Source organism: Prunus dulcis, chromosome 3 (genome assembly GCF_902201215.1).
Source record: "Prunus dulcis chromosome 3, ALMONDv2, whole genome shotgun sequence".
Taxonomy (NCBI): Eukaryota; Viridiplantae; Streptophyta; class Magnoliopsida; order Rosales; family Rosaceae; genus Prunus; species Prunus dulcis.
This window is the reverse complement of record NC_047652.1, coordinates 8,886,283-8,908,869: the sequence shown is the minus strand read 5'-3', so window position 1 is coordinate 8,908,869 and position 22,587 is coordinate 8,886,283. Positions and strand designations below refer to the sequence as shown.

At 38.3% G+C, this 22,587-nt stretch overlaps 1 pseudogene; it reads right to left on the bottom strand.

Moving 5' to 3' along the window:
• Positions 1–15,936: 15,936 nt before the first annotated feature.
• On the bottom strand, positions 15,937–21,769 carry LOC117621694 (annotated as a pseudogene).
• Between the last annotated feature and the right edge of the window lie 818 nt (positions 21,770–22,587).

Sequence of the window (22,587 nt, the reverse complement as noted above, 5' to 3'; positions counted from 1 at the left end):
ATTTACACCTGTCCAAAACAAGCATATATATCTATGTAACCAACCGCCAGTACTTAAATATACATGCCAACAGTTCCGTCCTCAATCTAGGACAACATATCAGAGCAATTACTAAGAGTTTACAGATGAATTAATTCCTTTACAAAACAAAACTTCTATAACAAAAGAAAGGTGCGGACGACGGAAAAATGGCCCGGTGGTGGATTCCTGTGCACGTCTACAGCCTGGGGCGCAAAAAATTCAAAAAAAATGTGAGTGGACAAAATAAAGGTTCAGAAAATAGCATAAGAATATACTAATCCCCACTGTAAAAACAAATATGTAAAACCGATTATTTAATCTGTACTTGAATCATACTAAAATCAAGGCATTCACATATTTATATACGTATATGCAAATCATATTCAAGATCAATAAAACTCACATAAAAGCACTGTAATCAATTTAAAACTACCACCTAGGTGTACCTATTTAATTCCGTCAATTCCCCTGGCAGGTCTTGGTGACACAAAGTCAACCCGAGCTGCAAACTGGCAGGATTCAGGGGACCGTAGTTAGCCTGATCCGCAATCCTGGCTCTCACGGTCCGGGTGTCCCCGAAACTCGTGAGGCAAATGTCAAGTGCACTGACAAACTGAAAGCAAACTGGATGTCTGTAGATATCGTCATATCCGAAGGCAACATATACTGAAAGCAAACTATTTTTGTAACTGGGTACCCACGGTGGCTTAAGAAAATATAAGGTTTCTGAAAATTCTGATAAATAACTGAATTTTTTTGTTAAATCTGGCACTATGCTGCCATTTTATCTGATATAAATCTCAATCTCTACTTTCCATCTTTCTTTAGCATATTCAACTAAGCAGCATATAAATAAAGATATTTAAATTCAATAAATCATGCTAGGAAAATCACAATCAATAAAACTTATTCAAGATCAAATAATGGAATTTATTTGCATAAAATCATTTATAAAATAAAAGTCCACTCACTCCTGGTCCGAGCTAGCTAGACCTTCTGAAGGTACCTCTTGCGGGTCTGCTTAGCCCCGGGTGCCTGATTAAACCACCATAAATATTTAATTAAGAGAACTGCTCAGTATAAGTATTTAATTAAAACCCTGACCCCGGCTCCTAGAAGTGCGTGCACTAACTTTAACGTCATTCTTATGCCCACTTAAGCATTTCAGATATTTAGAATTGTCTGAAAAGATCCGAGACTACACTAAGCGATAAACTTCCATATTAGTCAACACGGAACCTCGTGGGGTCCACTACCTCCAATTACCAATCCGAGAGTTCCTATACGGTCGGATTGACCACGATCGTGTAATCGCATAATTTTTAAACCCTAGCCCTAGGGTTCGCGATATCGGAGTATCCGGGACTCCTATTCTCAATCCGTCGAATCCTACACGATTCTGGAATTATGCAGAATAACATATCTGAAATTGAGTACTATCCAACGGCTCAACAGTATTGAACCCGAAAATCACATAATATAGAAAATTCTTTCGAGGCTCAAACGGTATCCAAATTGAGATCCGCAAACTCCTACGCGCTCGTGACAACCTAAGGATTGCATCAAGATACAGTGCCACTGCACTACCCTCGTCCAAGCGCCGCCGCACGCCCTGGCAGCGATGAGTGTCCAAAGCGATTACGCATCGCCGAAAAAACTCAAAATCACGGCTCCAAACTCCTACCCTAGGTATGACACCACATTTGGAACCACTTTTGTTCTTGGACCTACCCCAAAAACTGACCGAAAGTGGCCGATCACGGAGTCCGAAAATCGGCTGAATTTTCAAGTTCGAAAATCCAATAGCTACATTGAGAACTGATTAATTCCTACCCAACAGACAGCTAGAACAGCTCGAGAGGTTCAAAATCCATACTTGGCTTGAGGAAACGGTGGCCGGAGGAGGGAGATCGGCGGCTGTGAAGATCAGACAACGCCGGCCGTTTCTTCTCCAAATTCCGGCAAAACCGCGGCGGCTAGAGGCGGGAGCTGGCTGAGGCTGGAAGAGGACGTCGTCCCAGTCATTTTGGTACTGGCCCCGTCCACAGCCGTGGCCGATGGCCGGAGTTTCAAAGGAGAGAAGGGGACGACGCAGGAGAGGGTCGCGGGAGGGAGAGAGAGAGAGAGAGAGAGAGAGAGAGAGAGAGAGAATCTGATTTTTATAAAATCCCTTTTCGAAATATTTACGATTGTGCCACTGAGTTTCTTTTGACCATATCTCTCTCGTTACAACTCCGATTCGGGCCCACTACGTGTCTATGAACTCATTTCACCGTGCTCTACGCAACGGTGTCTGTAGAATTGTCAAATTCCTTTCGGGTCAAAAAGTCCACTTTTCCTTAATAAAATATTCCAAGGGCAAACTTGTCTTTCCTCATAATAAATTACTCATTAATTATGAATTTCGGGTTTGGGTCATTACAACCTACTCCCTTTATAAAAGTTTCGTTCTCGAAATTTACACACCTGTCACTCGAAGAAGGGAAGGGACTGCTCCCGCATCTACTACTCGGGTTCCATGTAGCCTTTTTCGCTGAAAGCTAAACACTTCCAATCCAAAATCTGAACTGGTTGCTCCCCATAAGTGAAATCACCCTCCAATTCTACTAGTTATTCTTCTAACACATGAGAGGGATCGAAAATATACCTTCGGAGCATTGGGATATGGAAAACATCAAGCCATTGTGATAGATCTGCAGGCAAAGTAAGCCTGTAAGCTACTGGGCCCACACGCTTTATAATCTCATTGGGTTCGATATAGCGAGGACTTAGTTTCCCCCGCTTTCCCAAATCTCACTACACCTTTCTAAGGTGATAATTTTAAGAATACCCAATTACTACACTCAAACTGAAGGTCTTTCTTCTATTATCTGCATAACTCTTTGTCAATCCTGGGCCACTTTGAGCCTTTCACTGATTAATCCAATATGTTTCTTTATTCTCTACTAAACGTTCAGACACCACTAACCCATGCTCACCCACTTCATCCTCATATAAGGGTGTTCTATACTGTTTCCCATAGAAGGCATCAATTGGAGACAAATCAATTATAGACACTAATATAATTAGATCTGCTCTTCATAGACAAACCTGGGATCGGTTCGTTTGACAACTGTCATTATAGGCAAACTCCATAAGTGGTAGCTTCTTATCCCAATCACCCCGAAACTACAGTGCACAAACTCTCAACAAACCTTTCAAAGTCCGAATCGTTCTCTCAGACTGACCATCTGTCTGGGGGTGAAATGTAGGACTAAATTGCAATTGGGTTCCAAAAGCTTCATTTAACTTAGTTCAAAACGGGATGTAAATCGTGGGCCTTGATCTAAAACAATGGATACTAGTACTCCATAAAGTCTCATGATCTCATCTATGAAAATCTTAGCCAATTGATTTAAACTATACTTGGCTCTCACTGGCAGAAAATAAGTAAACTTGTTGAGTCGATCCATAATTACCCACACTTCATCCTGCTTACTCTATGTTCAGGGAAGTTTGAACACAACATCCAGTCGCTCCCACTTCTATTCAGGAATTGGAAGTGGTTGCAATAGCCCTGATGGCTTCTGTCGCTCAGCTTTCACTTGCTGACAAATTAAGCACCTTCTGACATACTCTGCTATTTCTTTCTTCCTAAAAGGCCACTAGTAGTGCTTTCTCAGAGTATGATACATTTTTGTGCTTCCAGGGTGCATCGCCAACACTGACTCATGGGCCTCCTCAAAAATCTCCATTTTTAAAACTTCATCATTAGGGACATATAAACTGTTACCTACCCTCAACGCTCCATCCTTTCTTACAGAACAATACGTTCTGTCGTCATTTGCAACCTCTACTCGCAGCGTGCAAATTAAAGGATCTTGGGATTGAGCTGCGAGTATTCGTTCTACTAGCACTGATCTTACCTGGAGAGTGGCTAACAGTGCTTCCTGATTATCCGTATCTAGCCCAACTCTGAGCTTCCTCAGTTCTATCATCAATGGTAAATATCACCCTCGAGGATAAACTACAGATCCTGAAGATTTCCTACTGAGTGCATCTGCAACAACATTAGCTCTTCCTGGGTGATGCTCAGTGGTGCAGTCATAATCTTTTATCAACTCTAACCATCTTCCTTGCCTCACATTTAATTCTTTCTGGGTGAATAAATATTGTAAACCTTTGTGATCTGTAAAGATCTAGCATGTTTCCTCATAAAGATGATACCACCAAATCTTTAAAGTAAAAACTACTGCGGCTAGTTCCACATCATGAACAGGACAATTCAGTTCATGCTTCTTCACCATGCTGCATTAGCACACACCCAAGTCCTTGTTGCAATGTGTCACTGTAGATCACGAAGTTCCCACTAACATCCAGAAGTGCTAAAATCGAAGCAGTGGTCAGCCTGGTCTTGAGTTCGATGAAACTCTCTTCACACTTATCTGACCACAAATAGGTGAGAGGTGCTGCTATGGTGGAAAACCCTTCTACAAAGCGACGGTAATACTAGGCTAACTCCAGAAAACTCCGTATCTCAGTAACACTGGTTGGCCGTAGCTAATTTACTACTGCTTCAATCTTTTGAAGATCAACAAAAATGACCTCTGCAGAGCTCATGTGTCCCAAGAAACTCACTCTGTCTACCCAAAATCGACACTTGCTGAATTTGGCACAAAGTTCCTCATTCTCAACGTCCTCAACACAACGTTTAAATTCTTCATATGTGCCTTCTGGCTTTTAAAATACACCAGCATGCATCTATGCACACAATCATGAAGCGATCTCAGTAACGCCAAAACACTCTGTTCTGGGGGGTTCATAACTGCAGCTGGCACATTCGTTAACCCAAATGGCATCACCAGGAACTCAAGTGCCCATACCTTATTTGAACCACTGTTTTAGGCATATCCTCTTTTCTAACCCGTTACTGATGATATCTAGGCCTCAGGTCAATTTTAGAAAATACCTTGGCACCCTTCAGCTGATTAAACAAGTCATCAATGCGAGGCAATGGATATCTATTCCATACTGTGATCTTGTTCAGCTGTTTGAATTTAATGCATAACCTCATGGTGACATTCTTCTTCCTCACAATTAACACTGGGGCACCCCAATGAGAAAAACTAGGTCGAACCCTTATCTACCAGCTCCTGCAACTGAGTCTTTAACTCCCTCAACTTTGCTGGTGCTATTCTGTATGGTGCCCGAGAAATAGGCTTCGTTCCTGGAGCGAGCTTAATAATGAACTTGATCTCCCGATGAGGAGGTAATCCAAGAAGATCCTCGGGGAAAACATCTGAAAATTCCTATACTACTGGAATATCTTCCAATCTCAACTCATTATCTCTGGTATCAATTACCTGTGCTATGTATCCTGAGCACCCTTTCCTGGGCAATCTACTGAGGCATGATGTCTGGCCAACCAATCCAACCCTAAAATGACATCCAAGTCAACCATGCCGAAGGGGATTAAATCTATAATTACATCAGGCGATGCATATGCTTCCTGTTGGGACATGTTATACATTCTGCCTGTGGCCTTGGAACGTCCACCACTTCCCCTTGGCTGACTGCTGCCTCGACTGGCTACACTGGTCTGGGCTCCCCCATTGGACAAAGGCTCCACCGACTCTGGTATCTCCTGTGATCTACCCTGCATACCTGTCCCTGGAGTCGATGCAACTGTAATCTCTCTATTCTGAAGGAACAGCGAGCAATCCTTTCGAAGATGTCCAGACTGTCCACAGTAATAGCATCCAGTAGTGCCCTACTGGCAAGGCCCATAATGGAACCTACTACACCTGGCACATTGGGGGCGACTCCCCTTGCTAGATCCTGACAACAACTGTCTTCCAGTACCTCTAGCTACACTAACCCAAGAGCAGTTTCCAGAACTGCTACTTTGGTTGAAACCTCCGCTGGAACTGAATCCAGATTGGTAGCCTCCATAATTGCGGCCACTCGATGATCCAAAAATGTAACTGCCTTTCTTAGATGATCCGATGATCCCTCACTAGGACCATCTATATCAAATTGCTGCCTACGGAGTTCACCCCGTGGTCTGACCATCATCTAGCTGCTTTCAATCAATGAGGCAGACATCACCACATCACCGAAGTTAGTCAACCTCAGACTGATCACAATATCTGGATGGAGGCCTTTAACCCCATCCTGAAAAGTTGGAACTTCTTGCTTTCATTCTCCACCAGTGGAAGACAATACTTAGATAGATGAAACTTTTCCTCGTACTCTGATACAGTCATTATCCTCTGTCCAACTGTAAAAACTCTTGCATCTTCACATTCTGGTAGACTTGTGGATAGTACTAACTGTCTAATGCGGCTCTAAATACTTGCCACATAGTGGTTAAAGGATCCTGGTATCTCCTCTTAATCGAGTCCCACCAATGTCTAGCATTTCTGATCAAGAAGAAGGTGGCCAGAGTAACCCTACTGTTCTGTGGAACAGCCATGACCTCCATGATCTGCTCCATCCTGCTGGGGTACCGTCACCATCAAAATCAGTGGCCCCCCAATCCTCTTTACTTGATCCGCATATCTCACGGAGGGATCTCTGGGCTGCACAGTCCTGGCTAAAGCCTGAGCCAACAACTCCAAGGTCTACTGGAAGTTAGGAATTCCCTGCATAGTTGGCACAGCCGGAACGGCTCCTGACGAGCCTCTAACAATAGACTACTCTACCGGTTCAGGTACCGGTGCCGGAATAGGAACTTCCTCCTGCCCGAGCTGGGGATCCTATCCCCTTTGTCGGGACAACTGTCTAGTCCCTCTACGGACACCACCACGCTTAGGGCCCTTCTGTACTGTCATGAGACATGGATTTTCAGAAAAATGAGAATGCACAAGGGGCAAAGTTTACAGGAAGTGAAACCTAATGCTTTGATACCAAGTTGACAGGACCCGATCTAAATTTTGCTTTGGAATTCGAGTCGAACCTTGTGCGTGTCCGACACTTGGCGAATGTCGGGCACAATTGACCTATTTGCCCTTCTAATTAAAACTAGCCTTGACTCCTACCGAAAATTCGGCAGAGTCTCCCCTGTAATTTGTTCAATCCCAAATTTACACCTGTCCAAAACAAGCATGTATATCTATATAACCAACCGCCAGCACTTAAATATACATGCCAACAGTTCCATTCTCAATCTAGGACAACATATCAGAGCAATTACTAAGAGTTTACAGATGAATTAATTCCTTTACAAAACAAAACTTCTATAACAAAAGAAAGGTGTGGAAGACGGAAAAATGGCCCGGTGGTGGATTCTTGTGCACGTCTACAGCCTCGGGGTGCAAAACATTCAAAAAAAAATGTGAGTGGCCAAAAATAAAGGCTCAGAAAATAGCATAATAATATACTAACCCCCACTATAAAAACAGTTATGTAAAACCGATTATTTAATCTGTACTTGAATCATACTAAAATCAAGGCATTCACATATTTATATACGTATATGCAAATCATATTCAAAGATCAATAAAACTTACATAAAAACACTGTAATCAATTTAAAACTACCACCGAGGTGTACCCCTTTAATTCCGTCAATTCCCTTGGCAGGTCTCGGTGACACAAAGTCAACCCGAGTCGCAAACTGGCAGGATTCAGGGGACCATAGTCAGCCTGATCCGCAATCCTAGCTCTCATGGTCCGGGCGTCCCCGAAACTCGTGAGGCAAATGTCAAGTGCACTGACAAACTAAAATCAAACTGGATGTCTGTAGACATCGTCATATCCGAAGGCAACATATACTGAAAGCAAACTGTTTTTGTAACTGGGTACCCACGGTGGCTTAAGAAAATATAAGGTTTCTGAAAATTCTGATAAATAACTGAATTTTTTTGTTAAATCTGGCACTATGCTGCCATTTTATCTGATATAAATCTCAATCTCTACTTTCCATCTTTCTTTAGCATATTCAACTAAGCAGCATATAAATAAAGATATTTAAATTCAATAAATCATGCTAGGAAAATCACAATCAATAAAACTTATTCAAGATCAAATAATGGAATTTATTTGCATAAAATCATTTATAAAATAAAAGTCCACTCACTCCTGATCCGAGCTAACTAGACCTTCTGAAGGTCCCTTCTGCGGGTCTGCCTGGCCCGGGGTGCTTGATTAAACCACCATAAATATTTAATTAAGAAAATTGCTCGGTATAAGTATTTAATTAAAACCCTGACCCCCGGCTCCTAGAAGTCCGTGCACTAACTTTAACGTCATTTTTATGCCCACTTAAGTATTTCAGATATTTAGAACTGTCTGAAAAGACCCGAGACTTCACTAAGCTATAAACTTCCATATTAGTCAATACGGAACCTCGTGGGGTCCACGACCTCCAATTACCAATCCGAGAGTTCCTTTAAGTTCCTCACATTTAAGTAACCATGTCCTACTAGTTTGGTCTGAATTGGACGGTCGGATTGACCACGATCGTGTAATTGCATAATTTTTAAACCCTAGCCCTAGGGTTCGCGATATTGGAGTATCCGGGACTCCGATTCTCAATCCGTCGAATCCTACACGATTCTAGAATTATGTAGAATAACATATCTGAAATTGAGTACGATCCAACGGCTCAACAGTATTAAACTCGGAAATCACATAATATAGAAAATTCGTTCGAGGCTCAAACGGTATCCAAATTGAGATCCGCAAACTCCTACGCGCTCGTGACAACCTAAGGATTGCAAGATACAGTGCCACTGCAGTACCCTTGCCCACCCACCGCCGCATGCCTCGGCAGCGATGGGTGTCCAAAGCGATTACGCATCGCCGGAAAAACTCAAAATCACGGCTCCAAACTCCTATCCTAGGTATAACACCACATTTGGAACCACTTTTGTTTTTGGACCTACCCCAAAAACTGACCGGAAGTGGCCTATCACGGAGGCCGAAAATCGGCAGAATTTTCAAGTTCGAAAATCCAATAGCTACACTGAGAACTGATTAATTCCTACCCAACAGGCAGCTAGAACAGCTCGAGAGGTTCAAAATCCATGCCTGGCTCGACGGAAACGGTGGCCGGAGGAGGGAGATCGGCGGTTGTGAAGATCGGACGACGCCGGCCGCTTCTTCTCCAAATTCCGGCGAAACCGCGGCGGATGGAGGCGGGAGCTGGCTGGGGCTGGAAGAGGACGTCTTCCTGGTCATTTTGGTACTGGCCCCGTCCACAGCCATGGCCAGTGGCCGGAGTTTCGGAGGAGAGAAGGGGACAACGCGGGAGAGGGTCGCGAGAGAGAGAGAGAGAGAGAGAGAGAGAGAGAGAGAGAGAGTCTTATTTTTATAAAATCCCTTTTCGAAATATTTACAATTGTGCCACTGAGTTTCTTTTGACCATATCTCTCTCGTTACAACTCCGATTCGGGCCCACTATGTGTCTATGAACTCATTTCACCGTGCTCTACGTAACGGTGTCTGTAGAATTGTCAAATTTCTTATGGTCAAAAAGTCCACTTTTCCTTAATAAAATATTCGAAGGGCAAACTTGTCTTTCCTCATAAAAAATTACTCATTAATTATGAATTTCGGGTTTGGATCATTACAAAATGAGTTGGTTTAATGGACATCATGAAGATAGGAGTAGACCAAAGATTTCTACAGGTGAAGAAATTTCTCTTGAAGTTGATGGCATTATGACTGACTGGCGGAAAAAGAACAAGAATGGAAGAAATAACAAACAAAGAAAAGACAAGAAGGGAAAAAAGGAAACCAAGGAAAAGAATGAAAAAAATACGAAGAGGAAGAGGAATCAAATGAAAGATACCAATTTTTTTGACCATGTATGGAAGAAAAGATCAATATTTTTTGAGCTGCCATAAATTATAATATAGTAGTTAGTGTCTAATGTTTCTTTTTAATTTCATATTTTTGGCATAGGTTAGCAATTGCAATGACTACTATAACACCATATTTCTTATTGATTTACAGAATCTACTTCTACGTCATAATTTGGATGTCATGCACGTAGAGAAGAATATTTGTGAGAGTATTATTGGAACACTTTTACTTATGAAGGGAAAAGCTAAGGATGGCATCAAATCTCGTAAAGACTTGGAAAATGATTGGAAAATATTTGCACCCAAAGAAAAGAGGAAAGCGTTTCTATCTATCTGCAGCACCTCACACTCTATCAAAGAAAGAGAAGGAAACTTTTTGTTGGAGGCTTGCCAATTTAAAATTACCCGATGGTTATGGTTCAAATATTGGAAATTGTATCTCCTTGGAAGATAGTAAGATATTTGGCCTGAAGTCCCATGATTATCACATGCTAATGCAACAATTGCTATTAGTGGCATTGAGGGGCCTTTTACCTAAAGGTCCAAGGACTGCAATTTTCCAGTTGTGTGCATTCTTTAATGAGTTATGCCAAAGAGTTGTAGATAGAAACAAACTAGAAAAATTGGAGGAAGACATTGTACATACATTGTGCATGTTAGAAAGGTTCTTTCCTCCTTCTTTCTTCGACGTAATGTTGCATTTGACAATCCACCTAGGACAAGAAGCTTGTCTATGCGGACCGGTTCAATATCATTGGATGTATCCATTTGAAAGGTAGTTTTCAATTTATTAAAAATAATATACATTTTAAACTTGAAATGAAATTTGTTTCAATCGTAACTCATTGGTGTTTTAGGTATATGAAAGTGTTGAAAGGATATGTTATGAATCGTGCACGACTGGAAGGGTATGGCTGAACGCTACCTCGCTGAAGAGTGTACTTTGTGCTTTGCTATGTAGCAAGTATATAAAGCAAGCTGCTGATATAGGCTCTAGAAATGCACGCAATGAAGAGTTTGAAAATGGTTTACTGCTGGAAGGGCGTCCAATATCTCAAGGAAAAAGAATAATTCTTACAAATGAGATGTTACAAGTTGCTCATCGCCAAGTGCTATTCAGTATGGCAGAAATGAGCCATATATAGAGTAAGTTTTTATAACCTTTTTACTAATTTGCAACTTGCATGCAAGTGACATTTCAAGAAATTCCTAACAAATTACTTACTATGTTAGGATGCATTTGGATGAACTTAGGCATTCAAATAGATGTCTATTAAAGAATGAAACTTTATTACAGAAAAAGCACGTGGAGTCATTTGGCACGTGGTTGGATGCTAAGGTTGTAAGAGATCTTATCATACTTAGTGGATTTTTAATTTTGTGTAATTGACACTTATCTCTAAAAACATACTTACATTTTGGACATATTAGGGCAGAGGAGAGGATCCACAATGTGTCAAATACTTTAAAATGGATCGCTATGCAGTTTCATATTCTGGTTTTGTTATCAATGGTCTTCGGTTTCACACTAAAGAATTTGAGAAATCTCGACAAGACAGCGGTGTTTCACTTGAAGCAACAACTATTTGTATATCTAGTGCAAAAGACAATACACCAGTCACAGGGAAAGTAGCTTATTATGGGGTTTTGAAAGAAGTCATAGTCTTGTCATATCATGAATTTTATATTGCCTTAGTCAAGTGTGATTGGGCAAGCATTGTGAATGGTATCAAACTAGATAATGGATTTACCTTAGTTAACCTCCACGAAGGACAAAGTCAATTTGAAAGGGATCCTTTCATTTTAGCATCACAAGCTAAACAAGTTTTTTATTCTAGGGAGGATGAGACATCTAGTTGGTATGTTGTCATGAAAGCACTACCCAAAGGATTTCAAGACTTGGAGATATCCGATGAGATGGAAAGTGGCACATCTACCCCATTTGATGTATCAAGACTTGATTATGATGATAACGAGGATGAACAATATGTGCGGATGGACGTTCATGGAATGTTTTTTGATGAGTAGTGCAATGAATCGTCTAAGATTGGATGTGAAAGGATAATATTAAATATATGTCTTCACTTGGTGTATTGTGTTCAATGAAACAAATGAGTTCTAACTTTTTGTGTTGTATTGTGTTCAATGAAATAAATGAATTCTAACTTTTTGTGTTGTATTCTACTATACTTCAATGAGTGGTGATTTATTAAATTTCACTGTCAATTGATAGTATATAGGGATAATATGTCACTTCATAGCTAAATCATGTACTTCTTATTATTTTCCAGGTTGGTTGTGTGGGAGCATATATTTCGTCTCCAATCAGGGCACGCTACGTGGAAAAGAAGATTATCTCTTAAATTAATTAATTAAACCAGTTTATCTGGCTAATTAATTAATTGGGATAAATATCTTAATTAATATGATATTATCTTTATTTAAAGAGATAATATCATTAGTTCAGATATTATCCTAATAAAGAGAAGATAATATCATTTAATTCAGATATTATCTTCTTAAGAGATAATATCATCAATTCGGATATTATCAAGTCCAACTCGATCCCTACGAAACCCTAGCCCCGAGGCTCCTATAAATAGACGACCTCATTCATCATTCAAGGTACTTCAGAAAACCTACTCCTAATACCCGAGAAAGATACCCGAAGCTCTCTCTCCCTCTCCACTCTCCATATTTTCTCCACACGGCTCCGGCCACCACACTGGCTCCGGCCACCCGGTTTACACCCTACATACAACTCCGTACCCTTTGCTTAGCTATTGTTTTCCTACAAACACTCGAACTAACTTAGGCATCGGAGGGCCTTTGGCCAACACCCCCGGGTGTGGTCTATTTACTCCAATCTTTTTTACAGGAATCGAGGAAGAGAGAGAAGAAAGATCGAAGGTTGAAGGATCTAGAAGCGAATATTCTCCCGCGAGATTATTTGCACAAACAAGTTGCTGTCAAAGTCTTTTGAAAAGTATATCACAAGATGTCTGGTTGTAAGGTAGGACTAATTTTTTTTTACTTTTCTTCAAAATGAATAATACTTGGTAATAATTTTATTTATGTATTTTTGCTGTGAAGTCTTCTAAGATTATTGCAAAGAGAACAGCAAAGCAACTCAAGGAAGCATTGGCTATTGCAACTCAACGTCGAAATTTAGGAATTCGTATATGTGATGAAAAGATGAATAACAAAGAGAAACAACCAAGAGGTACACAACAAGACAATTCGCAGCAGAAACTACAATTAGAAGACATCGTGAAAATGAGGTTAGAACATCTAATGTGAGGTCCAATTCTTCATCTACTCATCCAGCTACTGATGTAGAAGAGCAGCCAGCACAAGCTCAAAATGTTACACAAACCAAGGAACAAAAAAAGAAGCGAGGTCCTACTAGAATGACAGTTATTCCCCAAGGCAAAAAATCACGGTTAGAAGTTAGTTTCAATCTCGGGGGACAACTATGTGGTCCAAAATCAAAGTCTTTTGCCTCATTTCTTGGGGTCTTAACGCGAGCGCATGTGCCTATTGTTTTGTCAAATTGGAAGGACCTTAAAGAAAAAAACAAGGATGAGCTTTGGTCATTACTTCATATTTGCTTTTCCTTTTTTCTTTTTTCTTTTTTTATATACCAAACTGTTATTTGATTTGTTCTATATTTAGAAACTAAACTACTATTGTATTTGAAAATATAGCAAAACTACATAGTGGGAGATGAGCATAAAAATTTTATTTTTAGGATGATGGGGAAATATTGGAGACAATTTAAATCAAAAATAACAACAACAATTCGTGAAGCAAGTAAAAGAAAGCATAAGGCACGTGCCATTTCCCTTGTGTAGCAAGACAATGTAAAGTCAAAGGAAGATTGGGACAAATTTGTCAAAGAAAGACTTGGAGCGGAATTTCAAGTGGGTATTTCTTTCTTAGCAATAATTATACTTTCAGGTATTCTTATCAATTTCTAACTTTTTTTTTTTTTTTTACTCATGTAACTATTTGTTGTCTCTTGTAGAAACTAAGTGAAAAGTTTAAAGCAATGAGAGAAAGAAGCAAAAGTACACACATACAATAAGTCGAAAGGCTATGCCCGTATGGAGTATGACATGGTATGATTACCAAGCACACGACCAAATATTCAATTTAATTTTTTTCGAGTAGATACCTAATTTGTTCTCATGTAGAAATTAAATCATCCAAATCCTGAAGAAAAAAATAGAGTGACATTGTGGACAAAAGCGTATGAGAGAAAGGATGGTACACCAATTAACGAAGTTGTTAGCAACATACTGGTAAGACACCAAATGGAAGTTTCAAATTAATATTATTTGTCTATGTGACTTAGTCAGTTCAAGCTGCTGGGATTTATTTTGTTGAAGTATTGGGGTTTGGTTATGATGCATTAATTTTTATAAGAAAATAAGCTCTTGTTTCTGCATAAGTGATGTTAGTTTATTAAGCTTGTGTTTTATATGTTATAGAAAGATATAAAGACGTGCAATGAGTCGAAAGAGAATCCACCCGCGAGAAATTCTATACGAGATGATGCTTTCGCAAGAGTTTTGGGACCTGAAACTCGTGGCCGAGTTCGAGGGCTTGGGTTTGGTGCAAACCCTCTAGAGTAGATGTAGTAATTCAAGGCAGTGGACGAGTTAAAGAACTTGAATCCGTAGTGAAATCTCAATCTCAAAGGATGGAGCTAATTGAAGCCAAACTTGAAGCATTTATTAAAATGTCTCAAGAGGTATAAAATTCTTAAAATAATCTATGAAGCATTTGTTCATATAGTTATTTATTAAATCAAAAATTTTGTCTCAAGCTTATCTTTAACTTTTTACAGCCTCAAAATAAGAATGTAGAGGATACGATAAGTGCACATGCATGTACTCCTCAAGTACGTATTTTTCATGATAATTATAGCATGATATAATAATCTGTGAGATAGCTTATAATTTCTAAATTATTGTTATCTTCCATTGTATTTCATATGGTCACAACAAGGAAGCCGTCATGTACAAGATAAAAGTTACAATGTGAATGCAAGATGTGGTCAAAGTAGCAATGTTGAATATGGAAGATGTCAACTTTTACACTGGTACAATTGTGAGTTGGAGCAAGTTGTAGCTGAGGGACATATTGCCTCAACAGACCCAACTGTTAAAGTTCATTATATGCCTATTGGACGTGTTTGTTGGAAGGTTTGGGTTGATGAAGTGCTTGATGAAGAACTTAACTTGTATAGACCCACAGATGAAGCGCGAAGACTTGGTGAAGCTTTAGGCAGTACTATTGCATGGCCAAAAAGCTGTATAAAATTGCTTAACTAAGGTATTTTTCTATTTACTTTGACATTGCTGAACATTCAAAGTTTCTATATAACGTACTAATCTCTTTTTTGCTACGTATGTTACATTTTTCAGGTGCTTAGACCATGTTTGACAAGGCTTTCAGATTCCGATACTCAACAGTTTGACAAGGATTTTGAGGTGCAACTAACCAAGTTTCTAAAGCATGTTTCAGCATGATCTTTAAGTGCAATCAATCATGTTTTTAGATTATTTTGACAAGGATTTTGAATTGTAATTATAGGCATAGAACAATCATTTTGCACAATTAGAATTGGGATGAATATATCTTTCTAATATGTATGGAACTCCTTATTTATCTTTTGAATGAAAGCTTTGTATTTTGGGCTGTCTTATGAATGTGAAGTAAGGAAATATTTATGTTTATCATAGAGCTTCAATTTATAGATAAATTATATCAGGTAATTTTGATAATTATTAAAAATATATATATTTGATATAACAACGAGCATTGGCTGTTGTCAAAACATAAACAACAACGAGCTCAGACACGCTGTCGTAATATTATAAGACAACATGCTAGGCACGTTGTTGTTAATCGCTCCCACAATGCGCGAGTGTTGTGGTTAATGTTGTTCACAACGAGCGCCAAAATAAACGACGACGTGTAATGCGTGTTGTCGAAAGCCCTAAACCTTTTAACGACATCGGCTTCAACAACGTGCGCCGCATGTTGTCAATATGTTTTCACAACACACATTGCGCGTTGTTAAAGGACCTTTTTCTTGTAGTGTTAATAGTTTGTTTTATTTAAAGAATATAGTAGTTTGTTATGTGGAGGTCCCAAATATTAAGAGTTGACACATCTTTGCAACGGCCTTCCTCCAAGTCGAGGCCAACTTTGGTATTTCCTGATGCATGTTCAGCATATATAGAGGATATGATCTCCATTTCATTAAGCCCAGCATTTTCAGCTAGCATTTTAGGCACCATCTCAAAGCTTTCGGCAAATTTTGCTATAGCATACTAATCTAATCTGCAAAACCATTATTTCTATAGTGGGTTATTGCACTACTGCCCAATCAGAAATCTATGACTGGGAAAATGATTACAAAATCAAGTTCCAATAGTTGGTCTAGACACCAATATTCTATTTTATGTTTCAGGGACAACGTCTTGAGAAAATCATAATTCACGCCATTTACCCTGTTTCTGTAAAAGAGAATTCCTTTACTCTCTTAGCTAACTCAATTTTAGTAGCTGCCGCTCCAGGAACAATGCGGCTATCCTTGCACATTGCCTGAAAATGAAATGCATTACGACAATAAGATATTAATTCCAACGGTTTGGACATCTGATTAAACAATTTATTCAAAAGTTCCAGAGAACCATATGCTAACAATGATTGAAGAGGTAAAACAAAACCAGCCTAACAAGAACATACAAAATTCTGAATGTTCCTTGTAATTTACCCTGTAAGTGTTCACTCCATCATCAACTGCTCCTTCCAGGTCATCTAATATACTATCAGTACTCCCTCGTAGAAGTACAGTAGATATAGAGTTACCACCTTCTTCATTCTTCACAACAGTGACCGACATGACAAATCATTGGACATGTTAAAACGAAATAGGAGAAAACAAATGGGGCAAGAATAAGCAGATTTATCGACAAAATACTATGTAAATCAATGTTTTATACTTGCTTATTATCCTTGAATGAAAGTTAATACTTGATTTTAATTCTTTTATATAGTTTATAGATTTTTCAATAAAACTAATGTGTCTCAAAAGGCTTATGCCACGTTCTGCAAGACATGTAATGCCTTTCGCCAACACCTTGTCTCTGAAAACACTGATGTCCATGAAAAGATTTTTAACATACCCTAACACCAGCAATTTCGTCGACCGACACTGAGTCAACATATCCCAGATCATCTGGGTTAGGCTGGCAAAGCTTCAACTGTTGCAAACATTAAAAGTATATTAGGAAGCACTCAATACAGTTCTCATAAAATTTCAAATTCTATTAAAATTGAAATAGCAACAGCACCTGTTGTACAACAAAATCAATTCAAATTTAGAACTAATTTTCAGCACCATAAGCCTGGAATCAATAACCCAAAAAGTAAAACACTACCATATCTAATGGATCTCTAAGAGACCCAAATAACTTCAAGGGGGTATTGCATATGTAAGTGTGTATCTAAAGTCAAGTACAACATTAGTGGATATGCATGCATGTATGACAAGACAGTAGAAAATTGATACTTACTTGTAACGCTCACAGAAATGCAGTGCCATCTCTCCAACTGCTGTTTCACTCACAATTACTTTCGCACCTGAATCAGCAACTGCTTTGATGAGCTCCTCAACTTTAGCTTCTTCAGTCTTTGCATAATTTTCTTGCTAGAAGATGCCAATACAAGGCTTATTAGAAGCCATGTGAGACATAAAACCTATCTTTGCAAACAAATTATGGAAACAGAAAGGCAAATGCATTTTCTGTATCCAAGACAAGCAAGTTAGGAAGATCAAAATTAATATGCACAAAACTTTAATATGCAAAGACTACAGTAACAGGAATCAGATATGATACTACCAACCCAAGAGAAAGAAAAGGTCAAAACAGTTAACAATAAAGCATACTAGGATCATTACAAAAGAACTTGAGAGTTTAAAAACTCATCCAATATGAACAGTTAACAGTTCTCAAAGATAACTACAATCCAGAATGGATCTTCTTTTTCAAAAAGTACCTGATCAGCAGTATGAATTAGGACAGTTCCTTTGGTCTCAATTGCAGAGGTATCAACACCACCAGCAAACACAGCAACCTGAAAAGGTGTAAACAAATATACAAAGCTTAGAAACCCAAACCCATGAACCATACATTTACACCACATAAAAGGCTTGAAAGCTTTTATCATAAAGAAAACAGCAACTGGATCACATAACGAAAACAAGTATGACCAAGTATAAAGAATTATAAACTTCAATAAAAACATACTATTAAGCAGAAACCCAAGGATACAAAGTTCGTCAATATTTTCTGAATCAGTAGCTCAAAATACAAACACAACATTAACAATAATTTTAGCTAACCAAACCCAACCTATTTTTATAATTCAACAATATACAAAAGAAACATTTAACATACTTTAAAAGAATCAAAATACAACTCAATGCTAAACAAAAATTACTAAAAGGACAACTCAAAGCAATCACTGAATGAGTAAATCTGTCAGAATTAATAATAGACCATGATCAAACACAACACTTCATTACATATATATATATGTTAAGCAAAAATCAATATACCTATAAACAAATTTTTCAAAACAGAAGTGTGCTAACCTTGGCCTTCTCCATTCACTTTATATTCCCCACAGCATCGGTTTTCAATACCATACCTCGAACTACTGTACAGTCATGCAAACCCCCACCCACAATCTTTGCAACACGTACATTATCCACATTAAAGTTTGTTGGGTTCTTGGGGCATACTTGTATGCATGCCTATATTGCCAATAAAAAATCTACCATCAGAACTTGCTTAGTAACACATTATTGTTCTTTATTTTCCTTTTCTCCTAAATAGTGGAGCAGCTGACATAGAAATTAAGCACTAACAAATAAGGGTATGCAAGTTATACTTATATCGACAACAAGTGAGGATAAGATATCTTCTTGTCCAAACTGCTTGCTGGCAACAGCTGCCTTCATTCTAGAAATCACTTCTTCTTTGTTACGGACATCCATATTCTCAGAACCTGGCTCACCAGTTCATCTAGGATTTCGATTGTCTGAAATATTCCAACAAGCGAGTAAATAATCAGAACGGAAGAATTCTAATAACCCAAATGAGTAACCAATCAGCAAATCATTGGCAAACCTTTTTTTATGGCTTTATTGTACCTACTGATGATCTCACTTGGGTGCATGCCTATCCTTATAAGCTCCTCTGCGTTTTGTAGGAGCTCCCCAGCAAAAGCAATGGTCAGATTAGCACCATCACCAATCTCCTCTTGCTGAGCCCTGCCTGCCAAAACCAAAAGCTTGGCAGTAGGATGTTGAACCTCAAGCTCATTGACAATGGTGGCAACATCATTTGTCACAAAGGGCTTGTCTAAATGATTGATAACCATCTTATTCATACCTGAGCAGTAGTGACTACAAAAATAAATTTTAAGAAACGAACTGAGTTCAAATCTGGTAAACAGAGACTATAAGTTTTAGAGTAAGAAAGCGATACCATTGGGACCTAGAGAAGTTCAAGTGATGGCATAGAGTTGCTTGCAGGCATCGATGTTCTTCACCACCGCTTAGTCCAAACCGAAGAGGTATGTGTGCCCCTCCTTCAGCATTGATCGTATTCCGTAAGGCTGCATTTCAAACCCCTTCTTCTTCTTCTTCTTCTTCTTCTTCTTCTCTCATTTTCACTGAAACTTAAACCTAGACCTTGCTCCCTCCAACGGAAGCCTTTTTCCTTTCAGCCGGTCTTTTCTGGTGCTTCTTCGCTTTTTTCCTTTCAGCACTTTTTTTCTTTTCTTAGGTTTTTTTTTTCTTTTTTCAAGTTTACATTACATTCTTTTTTTATTTTTTTGTTATTGGGAGGAAAGAAACCCTAGGGTTTACAACCACGATGGTAAGAGCACTTCCACCCCTATAGGCAAAGGTAAGGCAAATGCTGCCACTATTCAATTTTGTTTCCACCTCTATGGGCTAGGGCAAGTTCAATTACTATTCACATGAGATATGAGGAGATGAATTTGTATAGATTTTTTGGTGCGGGAAGTAAAGAATATAGCTAGGTATTTATATATATATAATTCTGAAATTTTTGGCATTTTTTTCAATTTTGGGAAGTAAAGCATTGTGTCAGCAGCCTTCGGGCAACAACTCAGGCGATTCTTGCCCTTGGGCTTGCCTAGGCTCGTGGGACCCACCTCTTGCCCGGGCTGGACTTAGTGCGCTGGAGTTGCAATTTGACCCTTGGGCCCCTTCCTGCCCGAGTATGCTTTGTGCGGTGGACTTGCCCTAACCCCACTCAATTTTAACATGAGCTAACCCGCTTGCAAATTGGCTTTTATTAATGATTATGATAATAGGATCAACTACGTAAAATCCCCTGAATTATGAAGTTGTTACAAATTTATACATGAATTTTAAAAATAACATTTTTTGAGTTTCCTACTTGGATAGGTACCAAACAGGCCCTTGTTTCAATTTTGACACTAGCTCCCGTATTTCTAACCCAACTCTCTCTTTGATAGCTCTCATGCCTCTATTCCATCTATTCAACACAAAGATGCCAAGTCTATCTTAAATATATATGAATTTGATTGTCTCTAATTCGTGAATAAATCAATTTAGGGTTTGAAGAGACGCTTGATAGCTTGTACATATATTAATCAAAGTTGTGGTTATGAATCAGTGACCTCCCAACACGTATATGAATCATATGTTTTACATATATTTAATATTTATTTGTCATAATTGAATGTTTAAAAGGCTTACGTCTCACCTTGAGAGACATAAAACGCCTCTTTTCAATGCCTCGCCTTTCAAAAAATTGGTATCTATGCAAGCCAAAAATACTTCATCTCTAAATCAGAACATGCAATTCCTCTGCCAAAATATCTTTCCTTAAGTATGATTTTATCACTATCTTCTTCACATTCTATTTTAGGCTCCTCCCCAAAGCAAAGCCTTGTAATCAAACAGAAGTCATGACAAGTGAACTGAGCAATGTCATACCCTATCAAGAAAATCAATTCATCCAAGTCTTTCACACTAAGCCTGGCGACTCGATGCAAAGCCATCTCATGTACAATTTGCTTGCTAAACTGAATTTTAACAATATTTGCAAGATGACGAAAGCATAAGTTTTTGAATTGCTCTAACTATTCTTTGGTCAATTTCGATGAAATTGCAGTTAGGCATGAACTTGCATGTGAGCAGTTATTTACCCGTGCAACATATGCCTTATGATTCTGGTCATACTACCTCCACATTAGATCTCATTTCTTGAAAATTCTTACACAAATACAACTTCATTATTTATTTAACACATCATTCATTCAGCTAACTACACTTAATTTGAACATAATACTTTTGTACAAGTATTAATAATTTCAAATGCACAACACATAAGTTATTATACACACATAGAAATTTAAATTCAATTTAAGCTTAGTCCCACTTGATAGTAATATCACAAAATTTTCACAATCCATTTTCAAGATTTTTATGTACTTTCAAATTTTATTTTCTACCAATTCATTCATAGTTTATTCCTTGTCAATACAAAGTGCTCAATTACTAACTCATTATTGACATGATGTTCATTTCAATCATATGGGTTATATTTCAATTTCTTTACTTTCGTTATCATCATCATATTACAAAACGCCAAATCATGCACCACTAATAGCAAATATATTACAAAAATCCTAACTTTATCAAAACTGAAATTACACTCAATTACTTACATATTACCAAATGCTGATCCCAAATGCAACTTAGGGTTTTCTCAAATGTAACAATTGAATATTGGCACTTATCACTTTCTATCACTTTCAAAATAGACGATTTGCTTTCGCCACTTCGTTGTAACATTTGCTCTTACAATACACCTTCATCTTTTCCACTCAAATTATGTAACTGATTTTATTGGTAACATATGGAGTTGCCTTTTGACTTTCGTGGATTCGCACAACTAGCCGGATTCCAAAACATAGCTTTCAAATTGATGGTTTCTTGGCACTTTTCAGCGATTCTGCATTCAAATCTTTGTGTTAATTTTTGGTTTGTGGGTTTCAAATTTGGGTTTCTTTTCACCCATTCTTGTGCAAGGGGTTTTTTTATACCCATTCTTATATGTAACCTTTTTAAACCTACATTTTAATCTCAGTCATTAAAGTTCATCGAACGGCCATAATTGCCGTCGACAACTAAGCTATCTTTTTCTTTTTTTTTTGGATCAAAAGGCAACTAAGCTATTTGCATAAGAGAAATTAGCATACATAAGAGCACCTCCACCCCCAAAGGGCAAGGGCAAGGTAAAGGCAAGGCAAGGCAAGGTTTGTCACTATTCACTTGAATAGTGGCAGCCTTGCTTTTTTTGCTTCCACCCCAAAAGGCAAAGGTAAGGGAAATTACTATTCACTTTAATTTATTTTCTATTTTTTATTCTTAAACCATTAATTTTGATAAGCTTTTCGGATAAGATTTTCGGTTGCCACGTGTCACTATTTATTATAAAATTCTCACCTAAAATTTCAGATAACATTTTTAGATAAATTTTTTGAATTAAATTTTCGGATAAGATTTTCGGTTGCCACGTGTCCATATGTTGTTATAACAATCAGATCTCAAGTTTCGGATAAGATTGTCCGTTGCCATATGTCTCATTTCAGATAAGATTTTCGAATATTTATTAAAAAAAACTGTAATCTCA